Here is a 13,889-nt window from a genome sequence, read left to right as displayed (position 1 = left end):
TCAGGAATCACTGCTCACCTTCACTCTTTCATTCCTCTTTTTCCCCACTTTTGGAACAAACTTCCACACTCTCTTGAATCCCATTCTTCCCTCCAGCTCTTCAAAACAGCTGTTCACCACCATCTCTTATCTTCCCTAATCCAAAACCATGATCTTTTCTACCCCCGTTAATCCACCCCAAACCCACTTCCTTCAAATTCCCTGCTTTCCTTCCTGAAAGTCCCTGAAGTGTAAGGACCTGAAAGTCCCTGTGGTGTCCATCTTGTTTACCATGTGTTCCCCACCCCCATCCTTCACCCTTCCACAGATCTCCTCATCTTTCTGTTCCCAGCTGTTTTGTCCTTCCCTCTCCCGCCCCTCTTGTCTCCTGTTCCCTTTGTCACATATTCTGCGTGTTCGCTCTCATACGAGCCTCAATATTGAATACAAAAAAAAATTATTGAAATATGAAAGTAGCCAAGTGTCTCCATCTGTCAGTCCCTTTGCCTAAGAAAGATCATGGCTGATAGTGAGACCCAGGAGTTTGAATGACTGAACCTGATCAAACGGATTATTAAGAAAGTAGACAGGAGGGTTTGCCAGACAGTCCTTTCAGAGAGAAATAGTAAGTGTAAGAGATTTGTTAGGATTGAAGGATATATTGCAGGTGTTTGACCACCTTGTGATTTTGTCAATATCTCAAGAGAGGGAAGAGAGGGAACGATGAGGGATGTCACAGAAGAAGGTGGAGTCATCTAGCAAATATATAAAGAGGATTTTCCAGAGTCAGAGAGATCATTTATGAAGATCAGGAAGAGCATTGGGCCCAGAACACTGCCTTGGGGCACTCCACTCTTAACAGGAAGAGGAAATGAAAGGAATCCTTTGAGTGACACATTGGTTTCAAGATTAGAGGAAGTCAGTGTCAGGCATGTGTGGAGTTGGCCTCGTATGCCATAGTCAGACAGCTTGGAGAGCAATGCAGGATGTCAGACTGTATCAAAAGCACGAGGCATGTCCAGAGAGATGGCCCTGAACTCCTGTCTGACAGTGAGGGTTTCCATCCATTGTTGGTGAGTGGAGGTAACATATGCAGGGTAGAGTGACCTGGTCTGAAACAAAATTGGTGATCTGAGATGAGGCTGTTGGAGAAAAAGAAGGAATTCACATCAACTGTGATGATGGATTCCATGATCGTGCTGATGATTGGAAGGAAAAGGGGTCTGCAGTTGAGGGCATCTGTTTTTTCACCTTTTTAAAATGGAGTGCAGTGATGTTGGCAGATTTACAAGCAGACAGAAGATGACCTAGCACAAATGACAGAGTGAAAAGGGCAAAGAGAGGATGTGCAAGAGTAGCAGAGCAGGTTTTGAGGACTCATGAGCTGATGCAGTCCAGTCCAGCAGCAAAGTCAGAGTAAAACATTGAAAGAACCTTCTCCACCTTCTCAGGTACAAAAGACACAGAGTACAGGAACAATTGGGTATGACAGGGAAGGATGTGTTGTGAGAGTGAGGGGTTTGGGACACAATATTTGGAAGCAAACACAGAATTGAGGCATTCAGCCTGCTCATGAGAGGAGTAAGCTAAACTGCCATTTGAAGAGGGAAGGAATGGAAAGGGAGCATACTCAAGTGACAGGCTTAACAAGAAGCTACCAGGTTCTAGAGGAGGGAGACAAGTTTGAAAGTTATTCTTGAGGATAGATAGATGTTATTTTCTGGCTCTCCTGTGAGTCAGGTCAGGTCTGGGAGTGTGCACCGGAGCAGTGCGTGACTGCATCCACTTTCCTCTGCAACTCCAGGAGTCTCCGTCTGTCCACCCCCCAGGCAGATGCCTGACCCATCCGCATCTACTTGAGATGTGAATCAACCTGCTGCAACGTTGAGGAATGTGGTCGGCCTGTTGACCTCCTCCACTCACGAGGAGCCCTCGCCGAGTAATATGATGAGCAGGATCAGCATCAGGAAAACAAGCCATATGTCCATACAGCCACAGCTGACGCTCACAGAATATACAGGCAACAAACCTCATCTGATTCTCTCTCAGCAAATGCTCATTGGACACAATGTCTGAGTGGTGATCGACAAAGAATCTCCGAAGAGACCGAAGAAATTAAGTCTCCATCTCAGATCCTTGGTTGGAGTCCAAGTCTCACATCCGTTGAGAAAGACCGGAGGCACTGAGGACTGAAAGACTCGGACTTTCATACTCCTGCATAGATAACGACAGTACCACACCCCATGATCCCGTGACTCCAAGAACTCCCCAGACCCGATCCAGACATCCATTGACCTCTGGATCACAACAAGCAGAGACATTAATATCACTGCCAAGGTAAATGAATCTCTCCGTGACCTCAACATCCTCGCCAAAAAACAGGAACAGATGAGATGGTATCATGCAATATGTAAGTGAAAGCCTGGATCCTTGTTTTGACTCAGGAAACCCATAATCCCAATGGCTCCGACTCCTCATTCAGCGCCTCAAAGGCCCCCATCAGGGTATCCAGTGTCCGCAAGGATGACTCCATAATCTGAGAAATCAAGGTCAGAGATCTTGACATTCCCAAACGATGCACAGCAGCTTGATCTCTCCGATATGCTCTCCAGAATCCAGTCCATACAGGTGCTGAAAAGTGTGCGGGCCAGTACACACCCTTGATGAACTCCAGTAACAACTGGAAATAAGTCAGAGATGGTATCACTACATCTCACAGCATCCTCAGTACCAGAGCATAGTTCAGAAATCAGATTGATCAGTTTTAGTGGCACCCCACAAAGACCGATAATCATCCAGAGGGCAACCAGATTCGCTGAATTGAATGCTTTGCAGAGATCAACATAGGCTGTGAGCAACACCCTGTGGATACTCTCGCCTGCATTCCGTGAGGACCCAAAGAACAAGGGTACAGTCAATCTTTGACCTCTTGCATGTGAAGCCTGACTGCTCTGGGTGCTGGTATTCAAGAAGATGGTGGCAAACCATATCAATAATTATCCGAAGAAAGATCTTGCCTGGCACTGACAGCAGTGTTACCCCTCAAAGATGTGGCAACCTGTGAGATCACCCTTCCCTTTCCAGAGAGGGACAACAAGGCCCCACTTCCAGTCAGTTGGGATGATTCCTCTGCTCAAAACAGAGCACAGACCTGCATGCAATGACATGAGCACAGCATCCCCACCAGCCTTGAGAAGTTTGAGGAAGTGAGCACTCCGGTGGACTTTGCAGTTCTGGAGCATCCTTCAGCAACCATCAACGAGCACATGGTCAATCTCCCTTGCTACACCACTGGTGTTGGAATGACAAGTCCAGTGATGAGCCTCTGGGTGATAAAATGATGAACCAGCCACCCGAAGTCCACAAATTTTGGAAAGTCAAGGAACTTAGTGCTATTCTGGTTTGCAGTTCCAGACCTATGGGGACCAGCACATGTCTCATAACCATCCCTTTCAGTGCCAGTCGATGCGTTGAAATCCCCAAGAGGAGAAGAGTATCTCATGCCGGGGCACTGATCAAGCACAGACTCAAGTGCAGCACAGAATGTCTCCTTCACATTGAAATCACTCACCTCAGTTGGAGCATATATAGAGAGACCAGGGAAACGACACCCAGTGATAAATCCTCAATCTCATAATACGCTCATTGACTGGTGTTACTTTAATTATCATGAGAGTCAGCATATTGGAAACAGCAACAGCAACTCTTTCAGCATGGTTACCATCAGAGTGAGCAGACCATTAGTAGCTGCAACCACCCACAACAATCTCACCACTATCCGTTCTCTGAACCCCAGAGAGTGCTGCAATACTGATGTTCATATGCTGGAGCTCAGATGAATGCAGAGACAGGTGAATATCCTCTTTGAGTGACGACATTCCATTCACCCACCTGAAGGGACCACCTCATGTTAACCCGAGGAGACCGCCGTCTGGTGGACAACACATTAGCACCACCCCGACACACACCAACGCAAACAGACCCAAGGAGGTTATCCTGTGCTTTTTCTCTTATCATCAAAGAATGGGGGTCCAAAAGTCTTTGCTCCAATCCCATCATCCTGTGAGCTGCCTGCAAAGGGCAGCTGCACAGGAGGTACTTCCATGGAGTGAGTTTCCAGTTTTATTAGCATTTTTTTGTGTTTTGCGGAATGAAGTGTTTTACGGTGGCCGGAATGTAAATATTGCCACGAACCTTCTCGAAAAAGGTAACCCAATTGCAGGAGGACGTCCGCAGACACAGTTGTGCACCAGATATGAATGGCCATTGGCTCATAAGGAGCTCCTCCATCCTTTGACAAGTTTTGTTTTGAATCCTGCTGGGTGTCCATATTCATACATCCTCCTCACCAGGAGGCCTAATGGGGGAGGTGGTTTAGTCGCCGACAACCCGACTATGAAACAGGTGAGTACAGGTTTACAATGTACCTGTAGCAAGTGACAGATCTCATCTGGCCTGACCTGTCCAGAAGTATACAAGTCATCACCAAGCCCAGAAGGGAGGGTTTACCATTGGGAGAAATCTGAGTTGGAAAGTTTACAGATTCATTCATTCCCATGGAGTCACAGATGTCCTTTGCTGAAGTGCCATGGCTGGTGAGAGAGGTACCAACACCCTGCCGAGTTGTTTGGTGACAATTGAAATCACCACATATGAGAAAGAGAGAGTTGGGATAAGTGGTTAAAAGTTTGTCCATGCTGTCTGAGAGAGAGATGTAAATGGAGTCATCACTGTTGGGAGAATAGTAGAGCACACAAATGAACAAGAAGTGGGAGCGGAGGGGAAGATGCAGCCAGAGGTACTCCTGGGGAATGGGAGGTGAAAGTTGAGTACGGGGCAGTGGGAAATTGAGTTATTCATATAAAGTGCAACTCCACCGCCGGGGCTGGTTCAGGCCTATGAAATTATAGTTGACAGTAACCGAGGAGAGACACCAAGGATCGGGGACATTCTGTGGGAAGAAGGGTTCTGTTAAACAAAGGATATCTGGTATCTTGGCAATGGCCTGGATTGAGAGATGTCAGGTTTGAGTGGTGACCTCAGATGTTTGAGGTCCACACAGTTAGAGATAAGGGGGGAGGAGGAATTGAGATTATGTGGGATGGTGGGGGTGGGGGGGAGGCTTTGCAGGGGCATTGTGAGGCTTTGGGGCTGGGGTGTGAGGGAAGGTTTGAGTGTGTGGGGTGTGGGAAAAGGTTTGAGTGTGTGGGGTGTGGGAAAATGTTTGAGTGTGTGGGATGCGAAGGAAGGTTTGAGTGTGGGGTGTGGGAGAACATTTGAGTGTGATGGGCACATGGTAATGGTGGAGTGCAAGGTGTGCAGGAGAAGGTTTGAGTACGAGGGGTGCGGGGGAATGTTTTCAGTGTGCATGGTACGTGGGAAGGTGAATGCTTGTGTGCATGAGGTGCAGGAGGAAAGTTTGAGTGTGTGGGAAGGTTTTAAAGGGTGGGGTGAGGGGGAAGCATTGATAGGGAGGTGGGGGTGGTTGCATTTCCTGATTCCATTTCCCCAATTTTGACAGACGGAGCTAAAGATCTTGGGATGTGTGAATAGAATGCTCGCTAATGCACGGAGAAACGCTGCGCTGCATGAGCTGTGGTGGGAGGAGGGGATTGGGAGGGGGGAGGTTTGTGGATGAGGCGCAGAGCAGACAAAAACCTCAGAAAAATAATACTTTTGAAGAAGACGAGACATATATCATGGTGGAGAATAAAGAACACATGCAGCATTTGTGAAGGAGAAACAATGGTTGAAATACATTCTTAAAATGTAGTTTTTTAAAAAATAAGTGTTTATATTTCATGTGGATTCTGTTTGGAGAGAAGAGGTGGCGTTGGGGGATGTAAAAACAGTAGCAGAAGTAAACTAAATCGAAGTGAGAATCATAATGGGTTGAAATGAAATATGTTTGTTTGTTTGTTCCGATTTTTTGAAACGAGGAGAGAAAATCGGAAATCGGATAATGTTGAGGAAATAGAGGCGGAGTACCCAGGGATACATCCAGTACTCATTTGCTGAAGCAAACTTTCCATCCGAGGAAGGTCTTGGAAAAGAAAAAGTGCTGTTGTCCGTAATTTCGGTTCACAGCCGAGTTTTCAAGACTGAATAGTATGCAAATACAGGAAATGTAAACAAACTGTATTTCACATGTACTCACATATTATGTGAAGTAAATGGTGTACATTACATCATTTGTGGATCTGCAGAATTACCAGTAGCTGGTTTGGGACGGTCCACGTGCAGCATCCAACTCAACATGTCCAAATGTCATCCATGTCTCTGCCCATGGTTTTTCCATGGATGCTGGCATACTATGAAGAAATAATATGTAAAGATGTCAGGAAAGGTGGAGGTGAGGACAAAGTGGGGAGTTGGTTTGAAGACTTGTAGTGGGGAGGATGGAGGGGTTTGAAGACTTGGTATTAGGGGTGGAATGGGGGGGGGGGGTTGATGACTTGCAGTTTGGGGGTTATTTTAAATCAAGCAACATCTTGATGGAGCACATTGGTAGACAATATTAAATTTGCATGATATTTAACTGTTCTTTGCATCATATTGTTGACAGCACATTTTACAATGAGTGGAATTTCTGTGGGTAGACCTTCCTGCTAGTGCAACACAATTTATTTCGTTCAATTACTATCAGCGACAGGTTCAGTGCTCCTATTTCTCCATGAAGAATCATCAAGTGTGAATGATGCACAATGGAAATAAAATCGATTCACATTTGTTGTATTTTTAGTAGTCGTAGTAGGGCACAGTAATAGGCCATTTGACCGGTCATGCCCATACTTCATCCACACCTCATCAATCCAATCTATCAGTCTCTTGTCGTCCATTATCCTAACCCAATTTGATTTGGGAGTGAGAGAAAAGAGATAAACCTCATCTTGCTGACAATACCGATAAAAGCTATTCATGTTGTTAAGCCTGTTTCGTGTTCCCATGGTCTGTTTATCCCATCTTGAGTTGACCTGGAATTAGCTCTCCCATCTGAAACCATGGTTCATGAAACTGGAAGCCAGGTTCCAATCCCATACACTGTATACAACTACATTTGTCCATTGCCTACCAATATACTGGAGATTCACATTTAAGTCCACAAGATGTCTGTTAATGTCGTTGTCTTTCCTGCATGTGATATCAAAGTACACACTGCAGTTCTCAAATGTCATTGAGTCAAAGCAGTGTACGTGGATTGATGTATGGTATTGTCGTCTTGGCATTGCTTGTTCGAATGATCATTCAAACATCGTGTCAAACGTCAAGGAATGAAAACGTGATTTTCTTCCAAGTTATTATGGATGTCGAGATTGAGTAAATTTGTCTGATTTCCTATTGTGCGAGTCAGGGATTGACTCAAAATGACAGAAAGTATCATTCCACTCAAAATGATTGGATCACAAAAGTGTGCGTTTGATGAATGCTTATTTTGCGGCAATTTGACAAGACAGTGCATGCTCAGTCATCCTGAAGGACATTTCAAGGGACAATTAGAAACTGAGAGTGAACGAAGCTGGCTTCAAAATGATTCACCGGCATCAAAGCAACGCGCATCAGTTCCAAAATGGTCTCTAAAATTATCTCGAGATTGAGGACATGGGAGCGGGGGTTAGGGTGGGGGCCTTGGGGGTTTTGATTACAGTAATAGACTTTATAAATCATCAAAAGTCTCTGTGAACGGAGATGCAACCAACAGGTCCCTCAACCTAAATGATTCATTTCAATGGAGGCAATCTCTCTCATTTTTACAACACGAAACCATGTCCATGAGGTTCTTGTTAATGAAGAATTTGAAATTTTTCAACATTTTGAATCCCTAAACCGTTCAAGTTTGTAAAGTCATGATAAAAGTTGATCCATTTCTTTCTAACGGCTCAGAAAACTGGCCAAATCTGATGGAAAGTAAACGGAACACACATGTCTCTGACGTAATGTGTATCCAATGGCTAAAAGATAGACAAAGTCAACAGCAATGTGTTTCTTTCTCTAAAAGTTCCGAATTATTTCAGAATAATAACACGGACGCTGGACAGTCATCTGGGAAGAACCGTTCTCATAGTCTTTACACTTTTTGGCCAAAAGCTTACCTTCGTGTTCATATCATCATTTCAAAATTGTGAAATAGTTCACACAAACACATCTGCACATGTGGACACCGGATCAACTTTGCCCTACTTTTCACTTTAATACAGGAGCACATTGATTCTGGTGTTTCACCATTTAGTGCATATTGAAGGGAAATGAGATGTATATTTTGATAAGGTTCTGAAATTATTTCAAATAATAGAAAAATATCTTGAATATGCTCATTTATTACCAACCTTGCTATTTCTCAACATAAGGAAAATATTGTTGTGGTTCTGGGAACCGCATCTCTCCAAAAGCAATAGCAACCATCATACAGCGGTTGCCAGAGAGTTATTCCTTTCATATACCTTCAGATAGACCCTTCCCTTTTGTCTAACGGGACAACGGGACAGTGCGTTGTGTGGATCTCATAGCTAGGCCTGTTTACACCACTCTAACTTCATTTCTACTCTTCTTTTCTGCTTATTCTTGGGGTAAATCCGATTTTGGGTCCTCGTGGAGGCCAACACGTGCAGCATGTTCTGCGACCGGGGGAGGGGAATGGGAAAGCCGCGACAACACCACACGAGCATCGACGGCGCAGCTGCGACGATACAGCGATACCCTCGAAGGGACCTCTGCCGCAAGCTCGAGATGATCGTATGACGTTTCCAATGATCTGGGATGAGATTGCTGGTTGCATTGAAAAGGCACACAAACAAATATCTCTTGAAGAGGCTGCACGGACGTTGTTTTTCACAACACAGAAGCAAATGACCCAATATCGGTGAGAGCGTGGCTGGCAGCTTGGTGCCAATAACTACATCGTCAGAGGCCGATAATAGAAAAACAACAACCACGCCATGTTGTGCAGGACACAAGTGTACAAGATATGAGTGCGGCGCGTTATTTCCGACCCATTTCTGGATTTAATTATATCGGCATCCTTTTTTCCCTCCATTTCTCCATCTGATAGCAATATCTATATTCTTTTTCATTCCAAACCTCCATGTAATTATTATATCCGAACGTTCCCCTCAATTCCTGACACAGATCGGGGTTGGCCCAGCGCACACGATAGCAGGTACAGGCGAACGCGAGCGCTGACCACGTGGGCCATGGTGGATCCGCGCGCACTGTACGAAACATGCTCGATGGCCGGCGGACCAGTGCTTAGCTCATGACACATTATCGTACAGAGCAGGGCGCGCATTGCACACATCTTGTTGTGGTCTGTGCATGGGTTTATCCTTACATCTTACCGTCTGTGCATGGGTTTACTCTAACACCTTACCGTCGGTCCTCTCTGGCGGCCGCGGGTGTTCCCCACGGACGGCGGACATCTCCTCGCCTCTCCGCCCGGTGAAGCCGCAATCAGGCAGAGGCGTGCTGTGCAGTTCGGATTGCTCAGGCAGCGTGGCACATCGCGAAGCAGGTATTGATCAAGGTTAATCGGGGGTGCCATGGCAGGCATGTGGGGCCGACACGACCCTCGGCCGGTCGGCAGGGCATGGTCCGGGAGATCGGTGCAAGGCAATTCATGTCGCGGAGTTCGGTGCGGGGCGATTCATATCATGGGGCTTGGAATGTGACGATTGCGCAGCTTGGAGTTATCTTGCCGGAATGGTAGTTGAGCCGCTTCCGGCCATCATGGCAAGGCCACGCAGTGGTCCAGGCCCAATCAGAGTGGCCGATTTGGGTGACGACACATCGCTTCGGGGTAATGCCCCCACCCTGCACCCCAGAGTCTATAAAGGACTGGTGGTGAAGCCATCCGTAGTTCCAGTTCCAGTTTTGGTGTTTTGCCCATCACTGCTGTCGTTTTGTCTCATTCTCTGGACCGACGCTAGCTGCACGAAGCAATAGACGGTGTGCCAGCTGTCAGGGAGGTATCGCCCAGAGGAGCATCCCCCCAAAACGTATTGGTGGCACAATCGGGCAATCGTGCAAGGTATTGAGAGAACGTTAGCCTCATCTCCTCTCCTTTTTCTCTTCATCAACTTCTCTTCATCGGGGTGTGTGTGTGTGTGTGTGTGTGTGTGTGTGTGTGTGTGTGTGTGTGTGTGTGTGTGTGTGTTTGTGTTTGTCCTGGCGCCTGTCCTTGTAAGTTAAGATTGCAGAAGACTTATTTCGGGTTAAGTCTGCTCTATGTCTGCTTTCATAAGTTGCTTGTATTATTGTCGCACCTCGCGCTTCTTTCTATCCCTGCATTACACAACAATAAAACTACTATTCACTGTGCCACATAACTTTCCTCGCCTGCTTGTAAATAAATTATTATTAGAAATGCTCACAGCTCGTTTTTGGCTGTTCTTTCATTGATCCAGCATGGTCTGCATCCGAGCCAAGCCAGGACTTTATGCCCAATGATCCATTCCTTTTCACCGGTACGTCCTTGGCAGTGTCGCTCGGCTGCATCTGATCCGGTAAAGTGATTTGGTCCGGACAAGGTGTACCGAGGGCGTGTTCCCCGATAATTAAATCACGTGATTAATTAGGTAACCCGGTTAACCCATAGACGAGAGGACCCTCAGTCACACGGTTGAGTTATTGGCGTTCACAGTCGGTTTGCGACCCGCCACGTCATGGAATTATCCGTGTGCGATGGCCTGCAATTCCGGGGAGTCTGGTGGGAACCCAAGATAGCTTCCTCCCCTGTTGGTCTTCTCACACGACCCCCCAGCCCGCAACAATATTTTAACCTCAGTATTGCTTCAATCACAGTCATCATCATCAATGCACCCACCATTCTCTTTACATACCCTTAACTCACATGTTGAGGCCGAAGGTATATACCATTGAAGCAATTCTAGGCCAAGGGTTCTGTTGGCTGGTTTGGACATGCTGGGTGATTTTGACGTGCCGGGTGGTTTGGTTGCGTTCGGTGATTTGATTGTGCTGGGTGATTTCGACGTACTGGGGGTTTGCTTTTGCCTTCCCAGCACTCAGTCGAGGGATGAATGAGTAATTTGTTCAACATGCTGGTGATAACTTGCCTACACTTGACGAAGGACACTGTGGGATTTTTAATGTCGACACCAACTTGTTCTGGCAAACTGTTCTTCCAACCTAATTCTTCCTGATGGACAGCACACACACACACACACACACACACACACACACACACACACACACACACACACACACACACACACACACACACACACACACACACACACACACACACACACACACACACACACACACACACACACACACACACGCCCCACCATGACTGTGCAACACCAGGATGGCAGTTTATAGTCGGTTCGGGATTTAAACCCAGGCAAGACGGCTCAGAGAGGAATGTGCACATTCCTCGAGGCTCTCGAATCAGTTCCAGTCAGTAATCAAACCAGATTTTTTTAATAATACATCAACAATTTGAACTTGTGTCCCACTAATTTCTCCTAAAAGTTTGTACATATAGAATTTATTGTGATTGGGACGTGTAGTACAAATATAATAACGATTGTTGAAAGAAAAGCGAGATACAAGGAAAAGAGGAGTGAGCAGTCAGGAAGGGTTGATGTTGAAGAAGCACAGATGGGTTTTACTGGTTGTAAATTATAATTAATGTAAAAGAAGAATAACAACAGAAGGGGCACCGGAAGAGCGCACACCTCCACTCGGATCCAGAAGCGGATCCGGATGTTCACCAACATCGAATCATTTCGTCCTTGACACACACCAAACTTCTCCACCGAGTTTCATCCGACTCCGTGCACAACTTTTTGAGATATCCTGTGCACAAAGAGACAGACAGACAAAGAGGAGTGAAAACATAACCTCCTTAACCCCCTTTGGCGGGCGGAGGTAAAAATGTACAATTTCACTGACAACACGAACATGTAAAAATCCAGGGTACATACTGTCACATGTTGCTCACGCACAGGCCCAAATATTCCTCTTGCCCTTCTCATTTCGAGCTTGGGCCAAATGCCCCCAACTACTGGTCCCACTTCCATGGTCGCCATTACACGCACACACGCAGTCTTTGAAAAGCTTTTTTTGAAGGTGACAGTTGGTCGGCCGTGAGCTTTGGTGTTGACGCGGTCAATGCTCGTTCTGGTTCGTCGGTTGGTTGATTATGATTAAAAGGCCCGGCTGTACAATGGACGATTTCAAGCCCAATAGTGAAAACGATCTCAATGGATAGCACATGGTGAGGCAAAGGTATGTGGGCACATTATTCTGTGTCATGAATCAGAGGGAGGTTTTCTCTTTTTGCAGACATGTACTGTGCAGAAAAAGCAGAAAAAGGGAATATAGTGAAAGAAATGCATCCTGCCTGCAAGGAAAACTTTGCAGGCACCATAATGTGCCAAGTTTGAAAGTCGTTTGCACAAAATGTTGCTGCAATGGTCCCTGACAAGGAGTCTGGATCCAGGACATAAAGATTATGACAAGCAGTCTGAAATGGTCTACGAGCATTACAGAACGAACAAAATATCGATGTTCAGAGCGGCAATCTTCGTCCTTACCTGCATGCAGGTGCTCTGGTGCATCATGCAGGTGCACGTCCTCTCCGTGCTCTGGTACCTGGAATGTTAAAATGCTCTGTCCAGCATTTGGAAAGAGTTTGTCCAAGGTCTGTGTTCAGCTTGGGCCTTGGGAGTGGACAAACAAAAATAGAAGAGCAATCCATTGGCTCCCTTTGCTCACATAGTACTTCACGCTTTGGCTCGGATCTCATCTCAGAAAGTGTTTGCATCATCATTGTTGTGTGTGTCTATATATGTTTTTTATATATGTATATGTATGTGTGTGTAATATATGTATATATATATATATATATATATATATATATATATATATATATATATATATATATATATATATATATATCTCAATGAGCAAATACAACCCGTTGCTTCGCTGATAGGGACAAATAAAGTGGGGAGGGGGTTGGATGGGGATAGAGAGATCGAGATAGAGATAAAGATAGATAGAGAGAGATAGAGAGATAGAGAGATAGAGAGATAGAGAGATAGAGAGATAGAGAGATAGAGAGATAGAGAGATAGAGAGATAGAGAGATAGAGAGATAGAGAGATAGAGAGATAAAACGAGAGAGACAGCGAGAGAGAGAGAGAAAAAGAGAGAGAGACAGAGAGAGAGAGAGAGAGAGAGAGAGAGAGAGAGAGAGAGAGAGAGAGAGAGAGAGAGAGAGAGAGAGGAGGCAGGTGTAAGGTGAGAGAAGGGAGGGGAGGCAGAGAGGATGAAGAAAAGGGAGCAAGGCGACAGCAACACCTCACCAAACAAACGTTGCTATTCAATGTGATTGGGATGGGTGCATGTGAAACACACACATATATACAGGTTGTCCCAAAAAATATTCAACTTTTCATCTGCAAAGAGGATGATCATAACATATTTTAAAAAAAGGATATATGGCTGGAAAGAAAGCTGAAAGGTTGAAGTTGATTGTACTAATGTCAAAATTGCCACCAAAATTTAAATTTTGGGATAGAATCGTCGTTTTCTTTTGGACCACATGTTCGAGGTAGGCTCCACGTTGTCCGATCACTGCCTGCAAACGCGTTGTCATGTTCTCCATCACTTTGGGAAACGTTTCCTGAGGAATGGTCTGGATTTCTCGGTGGATGTTTTCCTTCAGCTGATCAAGAGTCTGAGGCTTAGGGTTTCCATAGATCCTGTCCTTGAGATACCCCCACAAGAAGAAGTCTGGAGGAGTAAGGTCAAGGGAATACGGTGGCCACTCAACGTCTTCGTAGAGGGAGATAAAGCGGCCCTCAAAATGTTGGTTGAGAAAATGCCTTGTTTCCCTGGCTGTATTGGGCAGTGCCCCATCCTGCTGGAACCACTGGGTTCTCATCT

At 45.7% G+C, this 13,889-nt stretch overlaps 1 long non-coding RNA gene across 7 annotated transcripts in view; it reads right to left on the bottom strand.

The window, feature by feature from the left end:
* Positions 1-13,889, bottom strand: part of LOC147033838 (uncharacterized) — a 143,431-nt gene that overhangs the window by 80,351 nt on the left and 49,191 nt on the right. For 2 of the 7 annotated variants that reach the window (XR_015055595.1, XR_015055596.1), the window contains exons 1-4: positions 12,534-12,770; positions 11,922-12,289; positions 11,673-11,793; positions 6,192-6,290 (exon numbers count right to left, since the gene is read on the bottom strand). This is a non-coding gene — a long non-coding RNA (uncharacterized LOC147033838). Of the gene's footprint in view, positions 1-6,136; positions 6,291-11,672; positions 11,794-11,921; positions 12,290-12,533; positions 12,771-13,889 lie in introns of those variants that run through there. The other 5 variants (XR_015055593.1, XR_015055600.1, XR_015055592.1 and 2 more) reach the window with 5 other exon arrangements.

Source organism: Eptatretus burgeri, chromosome 1 (assembly GCF_056783735.1).
Source record: "Eptatretus burgeri isolate ZD-2024b chromosome 1, Ebu_testis_v1, whole genome shotgun sequence".
In the NCBI taxonomy this organism is placed as follows: Eukaryota; Metazoa; Chordata; class Myxini; order Myxiniformes; family Myxinidae; genus Eptatretus; species Eptatretus burgeri.
The sequence above is the reverse complement of the archived record's forward strand: the minus strand, read 5'-3'. Positions and strand labels throughout refer to the sequence as shown.